The sequence below is a fragment of the Dipodomys spectabilis genome, unplaced genomic scaffold (assembly GCF_019054845.1).
Source record: "Dipodomys spectabilis isolate Male_0828 unplaced genomic scaffold, ASM1905484v1 ptg000301l, whole genome shotgun sequence".
NCBI classification, from domain to species: Eukaryota; Metazoa; Chordata; class Mammalia; order Rodentia; family Heteromyidae; genus Dipodomys; species Dipodomys spectabilis.
In genome coordinates, this window is record NW_024870978.1 from 4,236,153 (window position 1) to 4,260,324 (window position 24,172).

The following is a 24,172-nucleotide window of genomic DNA, read 5'->3' on the forward strand; positions in this document are numbered from 1 at the left end:
CATCACTCTTTGAGGAACATTTTTCAAACCCCACATGTTCACATCTAATGGTTTATTGGGGTGATTTTTGGGGGGTGTGGTAGGCATGGGGCTTCAATTCAAAGCATGAGGATACTGTTCTAATAACATTTGCTCAAGGCTTGAGCTCTACCACTTGGAGCAACCTTTCGAAGAGTTTCAGAGACTTCCTGCCAGGGCTGAGTTTTAAAGCCCCTGAGCAGCTAGGATGACGGGATTAATCAAGTAGCATCTAGTTACTTAGAGCTGGGTTGTAGCAGTTTACATCTGGCTAAGTCAGGTTAGGTGGCAGCTGTCAGCACCAGACTCCTAGCTTGCTCTGTGATGAAGTATTTGAAGTCCAGTCTTTCTATAGTTGCAGTTAAAACATTCTGTCTTTTTGTGGTAGTAGTTCTGGGGCTTGAGTAAGGCCTTAGACACTGTCCCTAAGCATTTGTGCTCCAGGCTAGCATTCAATTGATTGAAAAACAGCAGAAAATCCGGGTTTTCTGTTAATGTGGCACTGAGGAATCGAACCCACGGCTTGGTGCTTACAAGGTGAGCACTCAACCTCTGAGCCCTAGGAGTGAACGAGGTATAAATAGATAGAAATTGCTATATATAAATATTATATACACAAAAAGAGCGAAGTCTGTATATTATTAAATTATAGATAATATTACTACCAAATATTAGGTATTAGATTATGTCTCCATTTAATGATGTGTCCCAGTTGAACAATTAAAAAATTATTAATTAATAATTACTCAATATCCTGTTATTGTTTATTATATATGTACATACATCCATATGTATAATTGCATATTTTATAGCATGAGACAGATGTCTATCTATTATTAAATTATGCATCATGTGCTACTACCACTTATTAGGTATTTAATTATGTCACCATGCAATTTTTATTATGTTAATGCTTAATAAAATATTAATTAAACTTAATTCATGTTCTATACTTATTACAGCTAATTTTATCCTAGAATGGTTCACTACTAATTCAGTCTGTTTATCATTTATTTTAGTGACAAGTATTGCACCTATGATATTTATTAAATTTATGATATCCTATTACATAGCATATAGATTTGCATCCGAATTATACATCCTACCTGTCACTGAGCACTTTCAAAGAATAAGAAAGCATGTATCATGCTTGGCTTCTCACTCCAAGATTACATTTTTGGCAGTGCTGGGATCTAAACTCAGGGTCTAGGTGGCTCAATTCATGAATGGGTGACTGTCATCACAGCAGCCTCTAGCCAATTCAGCTGCCAGGCAGTTCCCAGGTCCTGACATCAAGCCCTGTATCTTGACCCCATATTGCACTTAGTGTATTTATTCATTTCATTTTTTTATTTACCATTTATTTTATTGACTGTTATTACACATGGAATATTTATTACACTTATTACATGGGATATAGATTTGCCTAATGTATGAAACTTCACACTTGACACCCAGGATGTTCACAAAAAAGGAAAACATGTGTCACCATGGGCTTCTTACGCCACAATTCATGTTTTGTGACTACTGGCATCTGAACTCACAGCCTACAAGGCCCAATTCATGAATGGGTGAGTGTCAGCACGCCAGCCTGGGGCATATGGAGCTGACAAGCAGTTCCCAACACCTGAGATTGAACTCCAGGTGTTGACAAAATAAGAACAGATTGACATGGAGATGGTAGTACACAAATAAATATAGATCTTTATAGAGTGCCAAAGATGTTTATATATTATTCATTTATATAGACTACATTCCTACCAATTCTTGTGTATTTATTATGTCTCCATGTAATTAATATTATTGTTTTCATCTAAATGAATTTTTAATTAAATCCACCACTTTCCCCAAACTATTGTGTCCATGTAATTAATAGTATTTTTTAATGTGTCCAAAAATATTCACAAGAATCCATTGGCCTCCTAAAATCACTCTCTAATTTTATAATAGTATCATTCAGGAACAACTAATTCAACCTTGACATTCAGAACCTTCCATCCGTATTTCTATGAATATTAATGAGACTCTTAGGATCTCCTTCCATTGGTAGGCCTCTCCATTGGTAGGGGTCAGGATCCGGCTTCGAACATAGGGCCTATGTTGCCATGTTGTCCTGGTAGCCCAACAGCCTTCAGCAATGCCAGGTTACAAACACTTCTCAGCCGTGCCATTCAGACCCAGGATGGTCACCTTGCAAAGAAAACAAATGTAAAGCAGGCAGCAATCTGCAAGTTGCCAGAATTTTATCTGTGTTGGTTTTTTTTCCCTGTCAGTTTTGTGGCCAAGGAACCCAGGTTCAGCTGTGGGTCCAGTGGCTGTGGTGCATCCCAGCATAGAGTGATCCAAGCTCAGGCAGAGTTACCACGACCTGAGTTCAAGCCTTGTGCTTGACAAATATATTTATATATATATAGACAAATATATATATATAGACTAATATATGTGTATATATGTCTATATATATAGACATATATATGTCTCTCTCTCTCTATATATATATATGTTAAAAATATTTAAAAACATTATGAGGCTCCTTGGCTTGGAATTCATGCCATTTTTTTCTGCCAGGCCTGGAATTTGAATTCAGCGTCTGGGTAAATCTGCAGAACTGTCGGGAAAGGGGAAGAAAGTCAGGCCTGTTCCCAGCACTTGAATTCAACTACTTAAACTCGCAAAAATAGCATTCGTATACATTTTAAATAGATGATTCATATTTACATACACATGTTTACTGCATATTGTAGTTAGTGTAGTTATTCATTTTATTTTGTGTTTTATTTAGTTCTTATGTATTTTAGTGAGCATGAGTACACACATATTACATAGGATAGATTTGCCCTCGTATTATCATCATTCCTGAGACCCGGGAGTTTCACTGATAAGGAATACAAGTGGGACAATTGGCTTCTTCCACCAGGATTAAGTTTTTGGCAGTTCTGTGAATTGAACTATGGGCCTAGAAGGCTCACTTCATGGATAGGTCAATGTTAGCACACCAGGCTGAACCCAGTGAAGTTGGCGGGCAAATTTTGAGAACTGAGATCAAGCCCTAAGAGTGGCCAATATATAAACAGATAAATGTGTACATTGCAGTGCGTGTGTGTATTTACATATGTATATTCAGCTATAAATAAATATATACAGAGACACAGATAGACATTTATGTTGATTCTCCTGTATAACTCTATATAAAGTGATGTCTGTCTATATCTTATTTTTATATATTCTATTACTACCAATTATTTGGTTTAAAATTATGCCTCCATTAATTAATCAAGGTAGAACACTTAATAAGGAACTAATTAAATTAAATAATGACCTATATTTATAGTGGACAATCATATACTAGAAAAACTAGTTAATTAGTAGTTCAATTAGTACATGTCAAACATTCTCCTAATGTTCCAATAGATAGGAACAAGTTCTCTAGGATCTTCAACCGTGTGTAGGTGGTGCTCTCAGGATCGTCAAACTCAGGACGTAGGTGTCGGGGTTGGGTTCAGGCTTCACTGATGGCCCACAAGCCTTCGGCCATGCAAGGTCACGTACAATTTTCAAGCTGAGTCATTAAGACCCAGGGTGGTCACAGTGCCAAGGAAACAAAGGTAAAACGGTGTGTAAAACTTCCTGGTTTTTTCTTCCTCCATTTTTCTTGGTTTGATGTAATTTTGCCAGTGCTAGGAGTTGAACTTGGGTCCTAGAATCAATCCCTGGATCATCTGTGGGTGTAAAAGCTGCACCCCAGCCTAGGGTAATCATGGTTTAAGACACAATAAAGTACTTCTTTCAGCAAAAGGAGCTCAGGGACAATGTTTAAACTCAAAGGTCAAGTCTCAGGACCTGCCACAAACAAATGAGCCAGTAATTCCATGTGTCTGTGTATGTATGCATGTTTTTCTATCAGTGAAGATCCAGAGTCGGTATGAAGAAAGGAACCCAGCTAGGAAATTTGTTTTGAATAGAATAATGAACCCTAAGATCTGTATTCAAATGTTTCTTTTCCTTTCATGCGTTTGTTTCTAACACATTTATAAGATTATTTCTTCGTTGCTTTGTATGTCCCTCCCCCAGTATAACCCCTGCTTTCACTGTATTTGAGGTCAGTATAATTTGTGAAGGGGAAGGGGAAAAACAAATCGTTTAAATAGGGATACAGGTGGACCCACTGCAACAATGAGATGTACAAGTCATTATATTGAAAACGAACTTTACAACTTTGGTGTGTGGGGGAGGGCCTGGGAGGATTGGGTAGGTGGGGGCGGGAAGGATTGGGTGGGGGGGACGAGGGGAGGATGGGAAAGGATGGGAAGGGGAAACAAAGGAGGAAGCTACAATGCTTGATAAGAAATGTACTCAATATCTTGCCCATGTAATTGTAACCCCTCTGTACAGTATTTTCCCAATAAAAAAAGAATAATATCATAGTACAGAGAGTGCTTTCAAGACACTGAATATTCCGGGGCACCCCTCACTGTTCCCAGTGTAGCCTGAGGGTTTCTCCACACCCCAGGCTGCTGGAGGAAGAATGCCTCATTTTTGGAACAAGCAGACAAAAAGCTCCACTCCTGTACAGCTGTGTAACAAACAATTCATCCAGGACAATTAGTGAGGATGAGTGTGGATGGGCTCTGAAGGCCAGGAGAAAAAGGCCTTTTTGTACCCCAAGCTATCTCTCTCCCCAGTGCTCTGTTTTGACAGGAAGCCTTCATTTGTGCCACCTCTCGTGGCGGGCCAAGTTACTGGCACTCATCCTGTCTTTGTTACACTATGTTCCAATGTTGAAACAAACTGCTACAATTAATTCAAGAGTCCTTCTGGCAGACAACTAGGAGCTGAACCTAATGAAAAGATTCCTAATTGGCAACAATGCCTCCCTAGGTTTCTGGAAGTTTGCTAAATCTAAACACTTGTGCAAAATCACAATGCTTCCTGTTATCTAGGGCTGGTGAAGCTCAACAGATTTTGAAACCTTTGACCTCTCCTAGTTGGGCCCTGGGTGGCTAGGTTTTGGGGTTGAACACAAGGCCAGTGTGATGATCATGAGCTCAGAGCTGAAGTCCAGTGCTTTACCATTTTGTGTCCCATCTTCAATTCTGTTGTGTGTGTGTGTGTGTGTGTGTGTGTGTGTGTGTGTGTGTGCATACACCAGTCCTCGATCTTGAACTCAGGACCTGAACATAGTACCTGAGTTTCTTCTGTACAAGGATAGCACTATACCACTTGAGCCACAGAGCCACTTCAGGCTTTTTTTCTAGGGATGTGGTACTAAGAAATCAAACCCAAGGTTTCCTACATGCAAAGCACTCTACCCATAAGATACATTCCCAGCACTTGACTTCAGGTTTCCTTCTTTCTTTTCTTGTAAGTTGGAGGAGTTGAAGTCTGGGCCTAGGTGCTGTCTCGGAGCTCTTCAGCTCAACTTTAGCGCACTACCACTTGAGCTACAGCGCCACTTCAGGCTTTCTGGTGGTTTATTGGACATAAGCATCTCAAGGAATCTCCTGCCCAGGCTGGCTTTGGATCTTGATCCTCAGCTTTCAGGCCGAGTAGCAAGGATGACAGGCATGAGTCACTGGTGCCTAGCTTCCACTTCAAGATTCTAAGTGGTAAAGAGGAGATAATAGTGTCATGGGACCTTTTGTATCTGGGATAGTTTGGAACCCAGATTCTCAGATCTTAGCTTCATGAGTAGGCAGGGAGACAGACCTCAGCTACAGATGCCTAGATCATAGCACTCTGTTTCAACAGGGTCCTTGGCTCCACGTGGTAGGGCGCTAGCCATGAGCCCAACAGGAAAGGGTCAGTGCTGAGACCCTGAATTCAAGAAAAATAAATCAAAACAATTGTTTGCAGGAGACAACTCACTAGAGTTCAGTATATACATCATTTTGGCCCTGACATGGGGGCATATCTGAACCTCAACTTTCTCATCTGCACCATCATCTTACATGTGGAGCTGTTACAAGGACCAGATGAAAGAATGAACCCCGTGAAGGACTCAGCACACAACACCTCATGAAGGACTCATCACAAAGCTGTATCCCACACACTGTCATTAGAATTAGGGTGCTTTTATCAGTATCACCATTCTTTCAGAAAAACATCACAAACTGCACAAAATTCACATCTAATGATTTAGAGGGGTGTTTTTTTGGGGGGTGGGGAGTCAGCCATAGCGAATGTACTGAAAGGTTAGGGGTACTGTTGTAAGATCTTTTCCTCAAGGCTAGAGATCTACCACTGTGAGCCACAACTCAGAGTTTCGTAGACTTCCTGCCTGGGCTGGGTTGTAAGCCCACCAGTGTCAGATCTCAGCCCCCGAGTATCTTAGATGTCAAGGGTAAGCGAGCCAGCAGCATCTGGTTCTGTGGAGCAGGGTTGCAATGGTTTACCTCTGGCTAAGTCAGGTTAGATGGCAGCTGTCCGCACCAAACACCCAGCTTGCTCTGTGATGAGGTATTTGCAGCCCTGTCCTTATATAGTTGCATTCAGAACATTCTACCTTTTTAGTTTTTTTGGTGCCAGTCTCGGGCCTTGAGTAAGTTCTAGACACAGTCCCTAAGCTTTTATGCTCAAAGTTAGTGCTCAACTGCTTGAGCAACAGCACAACTTCTGGATTTTTCTGTGTACATGTTAATGAGGAATCGAACCCAGGGCTTTGTATGTACTAGGCGAGCACTCTACCATTGAGCCCCAGGAGTGACAAGTGAATGAACAGATAAATGTGTAGAGTGATAGATAGATAAATAGATGTATATGTATAAAACAAGAGAGAAATGTCTGTATACTATGAAATTGCATATAGAATATTACTACCGATTATTGGCAATTAAATTATTCCTTCATTTTAATTATCATGTTTGAATACATAATAAGATATTAATTGAAAATTAGTCAATGTAGTATAATTGTTGTGTATAATTTTATAATATAATCCTACACTAACTACTAATTTAATTGTTACTATTATAACATTCCATTCGTAGGGAGGTATATGGGAATGGGTTTCTTAGAATTTCTTTCCATTCATAAGTGGCAGTCCAGGGATTCCACCTCCAGGCCTAAGTGGCTGATTTTGGATATGGCTTCCCTAATAGTCCTCCAAACATCAGCAATGGAAGGTCATGTACACTTTCTGGGCCTTTTCATTTACACCCAGGATGGTCACAATATAAAGGAAAAAAAAATTAAAACTACCTCCTTGAATTTCTTATTTTTATGCTTCTCCTTTTCATTTTTTTAATATTTTTGCCACCTCGGAGATTGGAATTCAGATGCGAAGATTCAAGGGTCGGCCGTGGCATAGATGCCAAGAACTGAGTGTAAGTCCTGTGCTTGGGTAATAATAATAATAATAATAAGCCTCTGGCTTAGAATTTGTACCATTTTTGTGGCAGACCTAGGATTTGAATTCCGGTCGGTGTAACTCTGTGGCACTGGGGATGAAAGGAAAAGGTCATCGTCCTTGAAGACAAGAAATTCAGACCAGGTCCTAGGGCCTGAATTGAAGCCCCAGCACTGGAAAAAATAACATACATATACGAGATCTATTTACATACATGGGTTTACTGCATATGACGTTTATTACTCTCATTTAGTATTACTACACATATAACATTTCTTTTATTACATCATATCACATAGTATATATTAGCATATGGATTATACATCATGCTGATACCAAGGACTTTAGCGAAGAAGGAAAAAAATCTGTCAAAATTGGCTTCTTACACCTCAAATAAATTTTTGGCCATCCCAGGATTTCAACTCATGGCCTACAATGACCAATCCGTAAATGTGGTCACAGTCTGAGCCGACCAGCCTCCGGCAAACTGAGCAGGAAATTCTGAAGACCTGTGATGAAGTGAGGGACTGTGAGGATATTAAATTATATATATATATATATATATATATATATATATATAAAACCAATGATTAGTTATTAAATTATTCCTCCATTTAATGTAGTATGTAGTATCCTGGTTGAATATTTATAAAAGCATTAATTAAATAGTAATCAATATCCTTAATCATACCATGGTGCTAGAATGACCAATCATACCATGGTGTTACAATAACCAATCTATAAGTGGGGTCACAGTCTGAGCAGACCAGCCTCAGGCAGCTGAGCAGGAAGTTCTGAGGACCTGTGATCAAGAGAGGGACTGTGAGGATAGTAAATCATATATACATATACATATATATATACTCATATATTACCAATTATTAGTTATTAAATTATGTCTCCATTTAATGAAGTATGCTGGTTAAATACTTATAAAAGCATTAATTAAATAGTAATTAATATCCTTAATCAAAACATGGTGCTAGAATGGAAGACATAAATCCAATAATTTTTGTGTGGTATTCTAAAATAGAATCATGAATCAACTGCACATTTAATCATTACTTTTATAACATTCCATTAGGATTCACACAAATAGAAATGAGTTTGTCAGGATCTCCCTCCATTTGTGGGTGTCAGTCCTAGAATTGGAACTCCAGGCCTGGGTAGTTTAATTTGAATACAAATCATTGGAATGACACTGTGAAGATTTCAGTTTGTTACAATTTAAAAAAAAGAACAAGAAGAAATCAAGGTGCCAGTGGCCCCTGCTTATATCCTAGCTCCTCAGGAGGCCTCAGCCTCCTGATGTAGAGCATGGCAATTTGAATTCATCCAGGGTGGGAAAGTCTGCTACACTCTTCTTTCTAAGAGATCACAGGAAAAAAAATACACATATGGGTCTGTGGCTCAAGGGCAGAGCACTACCTTTGAACAAAAGGAGCTCATGGCCTAAGCTCATAGTACAACCCCAGACCTGCCAACAAATAAAAAGGAGGCAATAAATCCATGTATCTGTGTATGGATGATAGGCATTCAGCAGGTTGCCCATGCCCAGCCCCCCAACCTGGGTAGCCTGGCACAAGCCCTCAGAGAGTACTAAGTCTGAGCCAGCAGCTTGACCAAAGGCTCCTTCTCTGCCATTTAAGAACTGAAGCCTTATGTCCTGGCTGAGGTGTCCCATCAGGACACCTAGCAACCAGCCACTGCCTCCAGGGATACTACATTTCCTAGGCTGTAGGAGTTGTGGAAGGCTCTGGCTCCATAGTCTCTATACCTCTGTAGGATGTGAGCCTAGACCTCTGGGGCCTGGTGGCTATCACTCATTTATTATTCCTCATTGCCGAATCACAGGGTGGTCCCAAATCTTGGCAAAGATATGAAATTTTCAGTAATTTCTATGCCAAAAGGGGTAAGCCAATAAACCTCACCCTCATAACCTCCATTAGAAGTGAGCCTTGAACTGTGAATGTGGCTTATTGGTAGAATGCTTACATAGCACGCATGCATGAAGCCCTTGTTTCAATTCCTCAGTACAACAGAAACAGAAATTGCCAAATGTGGCACTGTAGCTTAAGTGATAGAATGCTACCCTTTAGCAAAAGAAGCTCAGGAACATGCCCAGACCCTGAGTTCAAGCCCCAAGACTGGCAAAAAAACAAGTCAACCTGGTGAGATATATTGTTCTGGGAATCAGAGGACTGAGGTTATAGATAAGAGGTAGGGTAGCGGGAAGATGCAGGTGGTTCACCCCTGTAATCTTAGCTACTTAGGAGGCTGAGATCTGAGGATCACAATTGCAAACAGGAAAGTCTATATGAGACACTTTTCTCCAATTAAACATGCAAAACAACAGAAGTAGAGCTGTGGTTCAAGTAGTAGAGTGCTAGCCTTGAGCACAAAAGTATAGGGATAGGTTAACATACACGCCATGAATTCAAATGCCAGGACTGGCCCACACATGCACACACACACACACACACCAATATAGAATATTTACCAGTCAGCATGCACAAGTTTTATCTCTAGCAACTCAATATAAAAAAAGAGGGAGAAGGGAAGGAAACACTTGCTCCAGGAGGTGATATAACCAATGCCAAAATTCCACAGGAGTTCTAAGATGTGGCTACAAGACAGAGAGCCTCAGACAGAAGGAACACAGCATGTGCAAAGGTCCTGAGGTGGGGTATAGTGAAGGTGGTGTGGGTGGAATTAAGGTTCTGTGCCTTCAGACAAGTCTGGGGCAACATTCAAGGCTGGGTCATGGTTTGTACTTGAGTCACAGGTAGGGCTGAGGGTAGGGACCTAGAATGGGGTGCAGGAGATTAGTTTGTCTTTTCATCATGGACCCCAGCCATTTCCTGTGGCTGGAAGCCTGTTTTTCATAGCTGCTGACCCGGCCTCCTTTGCATGGAGGAATCAGGGAAAATGCAGTGAAGAATTCTTGCTTAAGAAAAGCTTCTACCCAATGCCACCAGTGGCACAACCCCTGTAAATCCTAGATACTCAGGAGACTGAGATCAGAGAGCATGGGTCAAAGCCAGCTCAGGGTGGAGGAAAGTTACTTAGACTCTTTTGCCAATGAACGACCAAAAGCCAGAAATGGAGATGTGTCTCAAGTGGTAGAGTGCCAGCCTTGAGGGAAAGTTAAGAGACCAGAGCCCAGAACCTGAGTTCAAGCCCCCGTACTCAGAGAGAAAAAATAAAGAAAAGGTTTCAGGAGTTCCCAGTCCACTGTGGAGAAAGGCCATTATCAGCTGGGCGCCGGTGGCTCAGGCCTGTCGTCCTAGCTACTAAAGGCTGAGACCTGAGGATCAATTAAGTTTCAAAGCTAGCTTGGGCAGACTCTAATCTCCAATGAATCACCAAAAAGATGTGAAGTGGAGCTACTGTAGTTCAAGTGGTACAGCACCAACCTTGTGCAATCAAGCTAAAGGATAGCACCTAGGCTCTCAGTTCAAGTCCCAATAAACACACACACACACACACACACACACACACACACACACACACACACACACACACACACACTAACATCCTTAGCAGGTGCCAGTGGTCCATCCTAGCAATCCTATCTACTCAAGAAGCTGAGATCTCAGCATGGCAGCTTGAAGCCAGCCCAGGCAGGAAAGTCCATGAGACTCTTATCTCCACTAACCTACTAAAAATATGAAAGTTATTCTTTTTATGCTTAATAAACTATTAATATGAATCAGCATCCTAGGATTATTGCAACCAATTTTAGACTAGACCAATGCAAGTACTACTATTTCAATTGGTATTCCTATGCATAGGAACGAGTCTTTTGTGATCTTCTGCCATTGGGAGGTGTCAGGATTGGGATTTCAACCCGATGTTGACAGGTTGACCTATGGTTTCCCTATTAGCCACCAGCCTTCAGCAATAGAAGGTCAGGTGTACTTGCAGCTGCGTCATTCTGACCCAGGATGGTCACCATGCAAAAAAGGCCCATGTTACTCGACCTGATATGAAACTTTGGCAAAGTAGCAGGATACAACTGTAACATTATTATGGATGTTGTCTCTGGCATGGAATTCATTTCCTCTTTGATCTGACAAATGAATATGTGAAAGAACATAATTTCTTCAACTTAATATCAAGACCTAACTAAACATATAGTCAGAAAACCATCATGCAAGCCGTATTGCAAACTGGCATATAAGAAAAATCAGTCATGGGGCTGGGAAGTTGCCACAGTGGTAGCGTGCTTGCCTTGCATGCCTGAGGCCCTGGATTCAATTCCTCAGCACCATATAAGCAAAAAGAAAAAAACCAGAAATGGTGCTGTGGCTCAAATGGTAGAGCGCTAGCATTGAGCTGAAGAGCTGAGGGACAGAGCCCAGGCCCAGAGTTCAGGCCCCACGACCGGACCCTCCCTAAAAAAAGTAGAAAAATCAGTCATACAGATTCTGTACTTATCTTAAAAGATGTTTCAATAATTTATTTCCTTCAGCTTGCATTTTTAAAGCACTTTGTTAAATGGTGTATATCTTGATAACTGAATTTGGATGACTCCTTAAATTTTGTCTTTCTAAATGAGCAAAACCTATTTCTCCTTTTACTTTATCTGGGAAAAACTGAACAAAAAGGGGAAATTAACATATGAACCTATAACAACTAGAATGAATTTATGTCTTTTTATTAGCTAATATTAATTTCACAAAGTATTTTATTGTTATATACATATGTCCATATAATTTAGTTTGCTAAATTTTATTCATTTTATTAATTTCATTATCCTATTTTTATACTTTTATTATGCCATCATACTAAGTTATAAAGTATTTGAACATATGTACTCCAAATTATTTCTCTTCATCTCCTCTCTTATTTCATACAAACTTAATCAGTTCCATCTTTTATACCATGGTCATTCATTTTATTTTCTGGGTCTACAGTCTGCATGTGAGAAATCTAGAATTTATTTTTCACATTATGACATATTGCTTTATGCTGAATTTATGTGAGATATAGGATTCAAATAAAGGTTTTAGACCGTTAAGTTGGTAAATTGTTGTATATGTCCAGTTCGTGGAGTGTGATTTCAAGATCACATTTTGGTAGGTTTTATAACAAGTAAGTAGATGTTTCTAATCCAAAATCATAAGGAATGAAACAGCTACTCTGTTTCATAATCATTCAATCTTAGTACTCCAGACATTGTAATAAGTGGAAAAAATAATTGAAAATATGATGGGTCAGTAGTAAGTCTTTAGAAACTCCACATTTTCCACAAAATATTCAGATGTACTCTTTGGATATTAATTACAAATATATTTATAAACATCAGATATAATATGATCTTATATATGTAAATATATTATACATTTAGTATATTTATGTATATCATAACTATTCATTTATATTTAAATGTAATTCATTGCATCATATATATATGTGTGTGTGTGTGTGTGTATATATATATATATATATAATTTTTTTTTTTTTGGTCAGTAGTGGGGCTTGGACTCTGGGCTTGGGTGCTGTCCCTGTGCTAATCAGCTCAAGACCAGCGCTCTTCCGCTTGAGACATAGCGCCACTTCCAGTTTTCTGGTGGTTTATTGGAGATAAGAATGGAATTTCCTGCTCAGGCTGGTATTGAACTGTGAACCTCAGATCTCAGCCTCTTGAGTAGCTCGGATTTCAGGCATGAACCACCGGTGCCTGGCTAAATATAATATCTGAGATTTGTTAGTGGAACAAAGGGTACAGAAATTATTATTCTTATCATAAAAGGACTTTGCATTCACAGGCATAATTACAAGAAGTAAAACGATTCACAGTGGCACAAAAATCCCTTAGGTGCCTAGCAAGACAACATGTTTTTCCAGACACCGCATGTGGTGTGAGCAGTTTGCAAACAAAGCTGCCATAAAATATATTGGAACCTAAACAAAACTGACGAGTGCATAAACTCAGCACTCTATGACAGATTTAGCAAGGCCTATCTTGGAGATTATTGTTAGGGACATGATGAAAAATTTAAAGTTTAGTTGTGATTACAGAACTCTTTTACACCTATCACTCACCCATTAACTATATTTAACATAGTTCCTTTTGCTCTAACATATTATTTTGGCTCAGGAAACTCTTTTTTTGTGAAAATTTGGCTGTTCACAACATAGACATGGGTTTTTAAACCTTTTGAAATTGCTGTTCACATAGAGTTCTATGAGATGAGCTTCTTTTTGCCATATCATAGGAATAAACTTAACTCTGATTCAAACATGGACAGCAGCTAGCTTGTTCTCTCTCCTAGAAAACCATCTGTATAGACTTCTTTACATGTAAACAGATCTGATTTACTTATAAAAGTCTGTCAGTGAGTGAAATCTAACTCACCCAAGTGAGGTGAATTTCTCTCCCATGCTTCCTTTAAATTAAAAATAGTAAGAACTGTTCAACAATGTGCATACTTTTTAATGTGAAGAGTGACTCCTATTTTCATAATGTGAATCAAGCATAAGAATAAGGTTAAGATGTGAAAAAGCCTTTCAAAGAGTCTTTGGCCTTGAAAATAGTCCTGGGTATGAATTTTTGGGAAATATCCCTTTTCAAAGACAAAGGACTCATTTTTTTTGGGGGGGGGGGGGTCTGGTCCTCGTGCCTGACCTCTGGGCCTGGACACTGTCCCTCAGCTCTTCAGCTCAAGGCTAGCACTTTACCACTTGAGACACAAAGCCACATCCGACTTTTTTCTTTTTGCTTATGTGGTGCTGAGGAATCAAACCCAGGGCCTCATGCATGCAAGGCAAGCGCTGTACCACTGAGCTACCTTCCCAGCCCTCATTTTTTTTATATTGCGCTGGTACTGGGGTTTGAACTCCTGGCCTTGAGCTCTATCTGTGTAAGATCTACTCCTGGATGGCAAGCAGACTCTACCCTCCTCGCAGCAAAGTCTCTGCCCAGTACCTGTGTTTCTTAGGCAACTGGCATACCTAGAAGAGGTCACATCTGCATCTGCTGAGGTCACAACTGAATTTGATGTGGCCACACATTTCTCCACCCATACCCTAGATAAGGCCTAGCCCAGGACCAGATGATCTCTTTCCCAGGTCTTTCCCAGGCCTTTCCCAGATGCTTGGAGGGCCAACATGGCCTGGTGCCAGCCAGAAAGATGAATAAACCTACCCCTTACCTCAATACCACGTGCATGGTGTGGCTTTTACTCGGCAACTTCTTTTTAAAAACCTAACATAAATGGTGCCGGTTGAACCCGGGAAGGGCTTAAAGTCAGGATAGGCAGTGGGATTCCTCTCATTTTTTTTCTTTGTTTTGTTTGTTTTTCCTTTTATTTGCTCAGAGGAATACCACAGTTCTGATGACCTTTTGGGAACCGGTCTGTCTGCTGTAGTCACAGTGCATCAATTCTACTGCTGGCCTCTGTATCCACCATGCTTCTACACATTGGTGAGTGAACTACTCTCTAAGGCTTCGATGTTGCTCAGTCTCTCTCCAGATATGGTACCACACTGGAGAACTTGCTAAGCCTTTAACTGAAAGGCTGGTCACCTCTGGAGCCAAGGACACTTGACTTTGATTGCTTGGCCACTCCTCCTAGAGGGCTAAGTGGTAAGTTGGGGCGCCACTTCCATCTGATAAGCCCACCTTCACTCACTGATTTTTTTTCTCTCCTACGCCTTTAATGGAGAGCTGTGTGTCACTCCAGTGCTTTGAAACCACTCTGAAATGCCTCCTGCGCTCCCTGGAAAGACAGAGCACCTAATTTTTTATGCTCTTCTCAGCTTTAGATAATTTTTGCCTTTGCAATAGTAAATGGTCAGAAGTCTATTCACTTTCAGGTTCTCTTTTCTCTCTGCTAATCATGTCCAACTTTCTCTATCTTTCCATTTCTTTTCAAGAACTTTTTTGATTGTGCCCTAATGTGTGTGAAGCAGCCTGGGTCCCAGGGACTACCTCTAGGTTTCCTACCAATGGCTAGCCAAATTAGGCTTGATCTATTTGTTCAGGCTTTCTTGCATTTTTCAGAAATTCGACATCTTGAGTTTGCCATATTGACCTTAACCCACATGGTGGGTTAAGGGTTTGGCCCTATCTGACCCATACCCTTCCACCAAGTTTACTACTACTCCATCATCTGTTCTAATGCACCTTGCTAACAAGTTGCTCTTTTCACAGACCCTGGTAACTGAGGCCCAACCATCTGATGTGCTTTGTTAGCAAAGATGTGTAAACATTATTGTAAAAAATTTTAGGTTTTGAGTTTTGCCTTTTTTGTTTTATGTAGTATATTCTAATGCTGAGCACGTGATTCTAAAATATTGGGCATATCAATGCTAAAATTCTCACATCTAATGAGTTTTGTCATTACAGAATATTTCTTGGTCAATTCTTGATAACGATCAGGAAATTCTAATTATTCTATTTGATCTCCTTGTTGTTTAATTGGAAATAATAAAGGGTTTTTGTGACAAAGATTGCAATTCAAAGTCAGCCTGGGTTGAAAAATCCCTAAGACTTCACTCCCAACTAAACTGCAAAGAGTCAGGCTGGAAGCATGGCTGAAGACTCTTAACTCTAAGCAGTCAAACACTGGAAGTGGCACTGTAACTCAAAGTGGTAGAGCACCAGCCTTGAGCAGAAGTGCTCAGGGACAGTGCCTAGACCTTGAGTTTAAATCTCTATGAATACTAAATAATACAAGTATCCTAGCAATGAGCACCTAGACTCAGCCAGTCTGGGGAACAAGGGACCATGGAGAGAAGTAAGAGGAGATGATGTAATATCAGCCACATTGTGCCTGCCCTTTCAAAATTAACCAGAGCCGGGAGGTCAATATATTAAGAAGCCTGCCCATCTAATGTCCATATTGTCTACCTTTTAACTGGAAAACAATTTACATTCTTACCTGGAAAAGAATTTACATTCTTACCTTTGTTACCTGAATTCTCCTCTACCTAGTCACCAGATAGGGACATTTCTACCAACATTTTTCAGCCCCAAATCCTTCCTCTTGCCATTTATTTGCTCTCTAATATTTTTTCCAGGCCCTCAATGCCTCATGAGACTTTCTCCAGACTTCATCCAAGAGACTTGTCTCCTCCAGACTTCATCTATGGACTCACGTCCACCAAGGGACAGCTGCAGCTCACTGCTTTCTCTGGGAGGGAACAAAATTCTAGCCTTTTACTCCTAATTTCCCACCCCTTGTTAGCAGGAAGTAGCCAGAGAGAATCCATACCCTATTTCATGATTACTAAAAGGCTGGAATGTAAGGTCTGCTCCTGGATGGCAAGCAGACTCTACCCTCCTTGCAGCAAAGTCTCTACCTAGTACCTGCATTACCTAGGCAACTGGCACACTTGGAAGAGGTCACATCTGAATTTGATGTCGTCATATCTTTTCCACCCATACCCTAGATAAGACCTAGCCCACGCGTAGATGCTTTCTTTCCCAGGTCTTGCCCAGGCCTTTCCCAGCTGTATGGAGGGACAACATGGCTTGGTGCCAGCTGAAATGATGAATAAACCTACCCCTTACCTGAATACCACGTGCATGGTGTGGTTCTTACTCAAACTCTCTTTACAAACCTAACAATCTGGGTGTTAATTCTGAATGTTTGCTCTATACCACCTAAACCACACCTTCACTTCTTCCTTTTACCACAAGTGAAGAATCTCTTAGGTTTATCTACTTGGAATAGCGTCGAATTGCAATTGTCAAATTTGAACCTACCTAGTACTTAGCTGTAAGTGACTGGTGCTCTGCTAGAACTCATTTCTTAAGAATAAATAGTCACAAAAAGAGGAGAAAACGTATTTTTTCAATTACTTACGTGTTGTCAGATAAACCAAATCACTTGCTACTGGAAGAGAAAAAGAGAGAAGATAGGGATGAATATGGAGGAGAGACGCTCAAAGAAAGAAGAAGGGAAGGGAGGGTAAATGAGGGGAGAGGAGGGGAAGGATGAAGAGGAAAAGAGGGGGGAGCTGAGTAGAATTTTCTACTCCTCACTAAGGTATTGTTGAACAATCAGTGCCTTTATATAAAATATATAATATATAAAATACCCATTTACATGTAATAAAATACCAATTTACATGTATAAATTGGTATAAAATACCAATTTACATGTAATAACCTGTTAGTGTGCTTACTCCTGCACGAAGGAAGCCACAGTTAGGTTTCTGTTAGAGAGAAGGCAAGAGTACACAGTTTAAGTGATTCTCAGAAACAATAATTGATATGCCAGGAATGCTCCCTTACCCAAGCATTACTCTTGTTCCTTGCTCCAGTCTTCCTCTCAACAAGAATAGCAGAAACAGAAGAGGAAGGAGATATCTGAGTAACGATCATCTTTCTGTTTACGCTAATCAATTTACCCTCATCCTCTCAAACACTAAAGCCAAAGGAGACTTAACCTGAAGTAGTGGGGGAAATTGGGGGGGGGGGGAAAGTTCATTCTAAATGTAAAAGAGTTCAAATAATTGCGACAGCATTCCAAATATTGAAATAAAACCTTTTCAATTATTAATAAAAAGTAATTGTAAATTTGTTGAAAATTTAGAAGACTACAGGGCTCACTACATAGTGGAATCTCCATAATTTAAACTGGCTCCTGCTTCTATCATCAAAAATTGAAAATCATCCCTAAACTTCCAATGCTAGGTAAATTACGCTCAATATTCACTTAAACTATGTGGATATAATTCAAAAGCATGACTTTAAATTTAGACTGTTGAAGTGATAAGTGATGGAAATTAATGATGGATAGCATAGTGTTGAGAGCATGGAAATTATTTTCCTTCCATCTTCAGTGTGTAGAGAAGAAAAAAGCTCTATTGGATGGTACTGAAGGTCCAATTCTAAATTTAGGACAGAAGGTGAATAGTAAAGGAGACCTGTCTCAGCCATTCATAGAATAGAAATATAGAGAAATATCCTCATTTATGTAGTTCAAACATGGAAGTGAGGATGTGGCAAGCACAAAGCCCAATGCCAAAGGCAGAGATATTTAACAAAATACCATGAAGTTGAAATAAGTCTTAAATAAGGAGCTGGGCTTAAAGGGAGTAGGGCAGAAGAGTGGAGAAGGAAATGGTGGACTCATATACTCATATCACTCAATGTACATATGTGAGAATATAAGTAGGAAACTTGAAGGGATAGGTGGGGTTGGGGTAACGGAAGGAAGAAAATTGGAAAGATTGTCAATGATCCAGATGTATTGTACGTTGAAATGTACATACCCTCTATTCCACACTGACATGATGAAGCAAAGCCCATTTGCACAACTAGCTAGAGTAAAAAATTTTTGGTTTTAATATTAAGAGACCAGAAGCATAAACATTTAGAGATAAATAAGAGGATATCATTGACATATTGTTGAGGCTTGTCCACTTTTCAATATACAAACTGTCAAGCCTGCTGAAAATGAAATTTTTATTTTGCCAATTCTTTTTACAAATTGCTTAAAATATAGAGAACCAAATTCCAACATCCCTTCACTTTCAATAACAATGTTATAGACCTTTAGGTTTCTCAGTTGTTTTTAAATTTCTTAATGTAATGCATTGGAACTAATTTCTTTCCACATTTAAATTTAAATTTTAAATCACTAAAGTCTTTTTAAATCCTCTCACTCAGGCACAGGTATGGATAGATAACTGATGTGTGCAGAATCAGAATTATTCAAAAGGCTGTAAATGGATACTTACCTAGTTTTTTCTCTGCTGTATCATAGAATACAGACTGTTCTAATTGGAAAAAGTTAGCCGTCCCAGGTTTTCTGCATATAAACACTCCATCAACAGTTTGTTATTAGAGGAGTATTCAAGTTTAGCTATATGTTGATTAGATAATGACTGAGAATGACACAAAGGTGAGGGAAAACCATTTACACTGCAGTGAGGTGCTGACTTGTGTTTCACAAAGTGTTATGAAAGCTCTCCATGAGGAATCTAGAAGCTGCATTTCTAAAAAGTCCTTGGGTTGTTACACTTTCTGATGATGTATCAATTCAAGTACTTCTCGTTGGAGTTCCAAACTATTCAATGATGCTGAATTAGTTCTTTGTTACATTTTGCAGACCGGTCTTGGTGATGAAATGTGTGCTTTTCAATATTGCTCTCCCAATCCCATTCACAAAACGCAGACAAAAACTATGTGAAAAAGTTGTATTTGTTGACAGTGCATATGCTTTTATTTTTATTACAAACATAGAATATAGTAAAAATTTTCATAGCAATTACACTGCACTAGGTTGTGGGCAGATTCTAATGTTAGTAATATACTGTGTTCACGTGGAGAATTTGAGTATCCAAAGTTTTAATATGTCTGTGGTCCTAAAAGCAATACCTTACTGATATTGAGTGACAAATACAACTTCTTATAAGTACAGAAGTTTTCCTTGTATCTTTTTAATATACAGATGGGTTACAGTTACATAAGTAAAGTAATGAGTACACTTCTTTTTTTTTTCTTTATTGTCGGTCGTGGGGCTTGGACTCTGGGCCTCAGTGCTGTCCCTCAGCTCTTCAGCTCAAGGCTAGTGCTCTACTACTTGAGCTACAGCACCACTTCCAGTTTTCTGGTGGTTTATTGGAGATAAGAGTTTCACGGACGTTCTTGCCCGGGCTGGCTTTGAACTGTGACCCTCAGATCTCAGCCTCCTGAGTAGCTAGGATTACAGGCTTGAGCCACCGGCGCCTGGAATAAGTAAATTTCTAATTGAGCGTTTTTACCCCCTCCTTTGTTTTCCCCTTACTATCCCTTCTCTTCAGAACACCCCAACTCATCCCTCCACTCCCTCTCTGATAAAGTGTCTTGTACATCTCATTGTTACAAGGAGTCAAATTGTATCCTTTCCTTGTATCTTAAATGAAGAAATGCTAGCTTGATTTATACTGATTCTACTTGTGTAGACACACCTAAAATCACTCGCTAAGTCCAAGAGCATATAAATGAAATGCACATCATTTATTGTCCGTTGGTATAGTTGTGTTCTACACATTTATTGACAGGTTACAAATTATTCTCAAACTTAACTACATTAAAAATATTTTCTTCATTTCTTATTTCCTTGGCCAGGAAATCAGCAAGACCTCAGTCAGCATTTCTCTCATAGGAGTTTTCACACAGGTTGGTGAAAAGTTGACCTGAGCTCCAGTCTTCTGAGGACTCACTCATCTGCTGAGGAATTGATGCTGGCTGTGGGAAAAGAGTTCAAGGAAGGATGCCTTAAAGTCTTAATATTTTATTCTTTACTTGGTAAAGAATAAAATATTACCTCCTGCTAGTTTGGTTGTTGAGAGTGTCTTTAAGAGCAAGCATTCCGTGGGGAGCAGGGAGACACCATATGATTTTTACATACTGAGATTTCTGAGTGACTTGATATCCCTTGTACTGCATTTTGCAATTCGAATCTACCAGAACCTACCAGTTTTAAGAGATAAGAGGAGTGGTAAAGGAACTCTTAGAGACAAATGTATCTTCAACATAATTTGTTCCAAGCATTCCATCTAAGGCATATTCGACAAATAGTGAAACTTGTGTTGCCTGTAACTATGAATCTTTCTTTATGTGTGCATGTATACATATGTTTACATATGTGTGTATTTCTGTGTATAGTAACATACATGTGTACATATATAAGGGCAAATGCAGACATATATGCATATATAAATATATGTACAAGAATATATATATATATATATATATACATATATATATATATAAAGTGTTCAGTGATTTAATCTATAGTTCCCAGCACATTGTCATTCTCACAAAGTGTACATGATAAACTGCTCTGAGTATCTGTGCTCTATGATGGGCATCCTTTGTACTCACTTCCCCCATTACCTTGTTTTTCATCCCTGTGAACAACTTTGGTCTACTTTCCATAGGATAGCTTTGTTTTCATTACATGTAGTTACTTTTGCAGTCTCAACTCTCTAATAACGCTGCTTCAGCCTAGGGCTAAGATTTTAGGTGTGGACATTTAATATCCCTCCTGATTCAGACTGTACTTGATGTTTTTTTAAAATAAATATTTTGTTCTTCAAAGAAAAAGGTTGTTTGTCAAAGAAAAAGAACTTTTAGGTCACAAGTTAAAATATCTTATCCATCCCAAGATTCTTATGAGATAAAATTTTTAATGGTATTAAAAATGAACAGGAATTCCAGATCTGTTGTTTTGCCATTTAGAATGGCAAAGAATAACATCACATCACTCTTATAATTCTTAAAGAATGCAAGGGAAACTGTTGGTCCCTATCATGTTCCCACAAATTCAGTAGATCCTGAAGGATAATAGTAGACAGCAGAGATTCTAAGTAGCAGACATGGAGAATGAAAGAGAAAGAGAGGAATGAGAGAGTGTGAAAGAGAGAGAGAAATATCATAATACTGAAAGTACATAACAGATAAACAAGAGATGTATGAGAATATTCATACTGCTATCTTTAGATTCTACATGTATATTTGAAAGTATTTCATGTATGATAACCCATCAATATAAAATATAAAATGATTTTGATAAAAAAATAAAAATGATGCAGAAGATATTATAAATGCAAAAACAACCTTCACAGAAGCAAACTCTAAGAAATATTTCAAAACTTTGAAAAGGATAAAGTGGCTGAAAGTAGAATAAATTTAGAAGTATAACAATTCAAAAAAATATAAAAGATATCCATATATTTCAGTATATAACCCAAAGCAGAAAGCAAATGTTGTTTAGATGATTTTTTTAAAACACAGTCTCTCAGGTGCTGTGAAGGTGGCTCAGTGGTACAGTGCTTGCCTTGCATGCATGAGGCCCTGGGTTTGATTCCTCAGCACCATGTAAGTAGAAAAAGACAGAAGTGGTGCTGTGGCTCAAGTGGTAGCGCTCGCCTTGAGCTCAGGGACAGCACTCAGGCCCCAGTGTTCAAGCCCCATGACCAACAAAATCAAAATAAAAAACAAACCAAAACAAAACACCGTTTCTCACTTTTGTGGCCTCAACTCTGTAATGACGCTGCTTCAGCTTAGGGCTAAGATTTTATGTGTGGATATTTAATATCCCTCCTGATTCAGACTGTACTTGATATTTTTTTAAATAAATATTTTATTCTTCATTTTCTTTTTTGTAAATTCACATGCACCTATAAAAAATGATTTGGCCATCCCAGTAACCTTCTCAAAGTACCCCCTGATGACGACTTACAAAGAGTTGTATTATATTAAAAGGGAAACAATGCTACAAGTAAGAAAAACAATATTTAAATAGTAATGATTAATAAAATTAAAAAACCATACAGTTACCAGTGTTTTCAGTATTTGAAGTGTACTACATAGCAGATTTTACTATTTTCTCATATTCCTGTACATTTAAAACTGGATAAGATTATGATGTTTAACAAGAGTTTTATAGGCTATAAGTAGTCTTTAAAGTTATCCACTAGGATTATTTTATATGACTCATCTCAGCATTTGTATATGGCTTATATCACCATTTGTTCCTCACTAACATATAAAGTAAGGAAGCCCTAAATTTAACAGAAACTGTGTAATTAACAAAGTCTTAACTCTTCACTCTGCTTCTTTACACAAATACTTTGCAACTTCTCATTAGTAATATTTCTTTTTTTGTTTGTTTGTTTGTTTTTCTTTTTGTTTGTTCCAGTCGTGGGGCCTGAACTCTGGGCCTGGGCGCTGTCCCTCAGCTCTTCAGCTCAAGGCTAGCATTCTACCACTTGAGCCACAGCGCCACTTCTGGCTTTTTTCTTTTTGCTTATGTGGTGCTGAGGAATCGAACCCAGGGCCTCATGCATGCAAGGCAAGCGCTGTACCACTGAGACCACTTTCCCAGCCCTCATTAGTAATATTTCTATAAACTGAAATGGACATACTTAGTTGCATATGTCTGCTACTATAAATCTTAAATACTTTATAGAAAAGTTTTATGACCTGCCAAACAGTCCTAATTTTGGCATATATAAGCAAATTCCCAAAATTAAATACTCTAAAACATTAAAACTTTTTAACAAACCTTAACACTTGCTGCAGTGTTCATTGTGACAGGTGCCTTGTATAGAATAATTGAATTCCTCCTCCTACACATCTCTTGAACAACAAATATCTGGAATTATTTTGTTTTTGACATGTGAATCTTGACTATTCTTAAATGTGTGCTTATGTAAGAAATACATGGTTCTAAAATTTCACAAGAATTCTTTTGAATTTATTTCTTTTGAATTGTCTAGTTTAAGAAAATAAGTTCCAATTTACATATAAAAATGTACTGTGCTCAATTCAGCAGCACATAAAAAAATGGAACAATACAGAGAAGATTAGCATGGCCTCTGCACAAGGTCGACATGCAAATTCGTGAAGCTTTTCATATTTTTACAACATCAGACGCTGGAGAGGATGTGGCCACAAGGGGACCCTATGGCATTCTTGGTGGGAGTGTAAACTTGTTCTACCATTTTGGAAAGCAGTATGGAGGCTCCTCAAAAGACTCCATATAAAGCTCCTCTATGACCCAGCAATCCCACTTTTGGGGATTTACAAACAAGACCATACTAAAACTACCAGCACAACTATGTTTACTGCAGCATTATTTACCATAGCTAAGATATGGAGCTCACCCCGATGGCCCTCCCTAAATGAATGTATCATGAAAATGTGGTATATATACACAATGGAATTCTATGCCTCCATCAGAAAGAAGGACATCGCCCAATTTGTTAGGAATTGGAACGACTTGGAAAAAAAATTAAGTGAAGTAAGTCAAGTCCAAAGAAACATAGGTCCCATGGTTTCCCTTATTTTCAATACCT

At 38.9% G+C, this 24,172-nt stretch overlaps 1 non-coding gene across 1 annotated transcript; it reads left to right on the forward strand.

Annotated features, from left to right (window-relative positions):
- Positions 1–23,633: 23,633 nt before the first annotated feature.
- On the forward strand, positions 23,634–23,737 carry LOC122127496. Its single transcript, XR_006151171.1, has one exon. It is a non-coding gene; the product is annotated as a U6 spliceosomal RNA (small nuclear RNA).
- Positions 23,738–24,172: the final 435 nt, after the last annotated feature.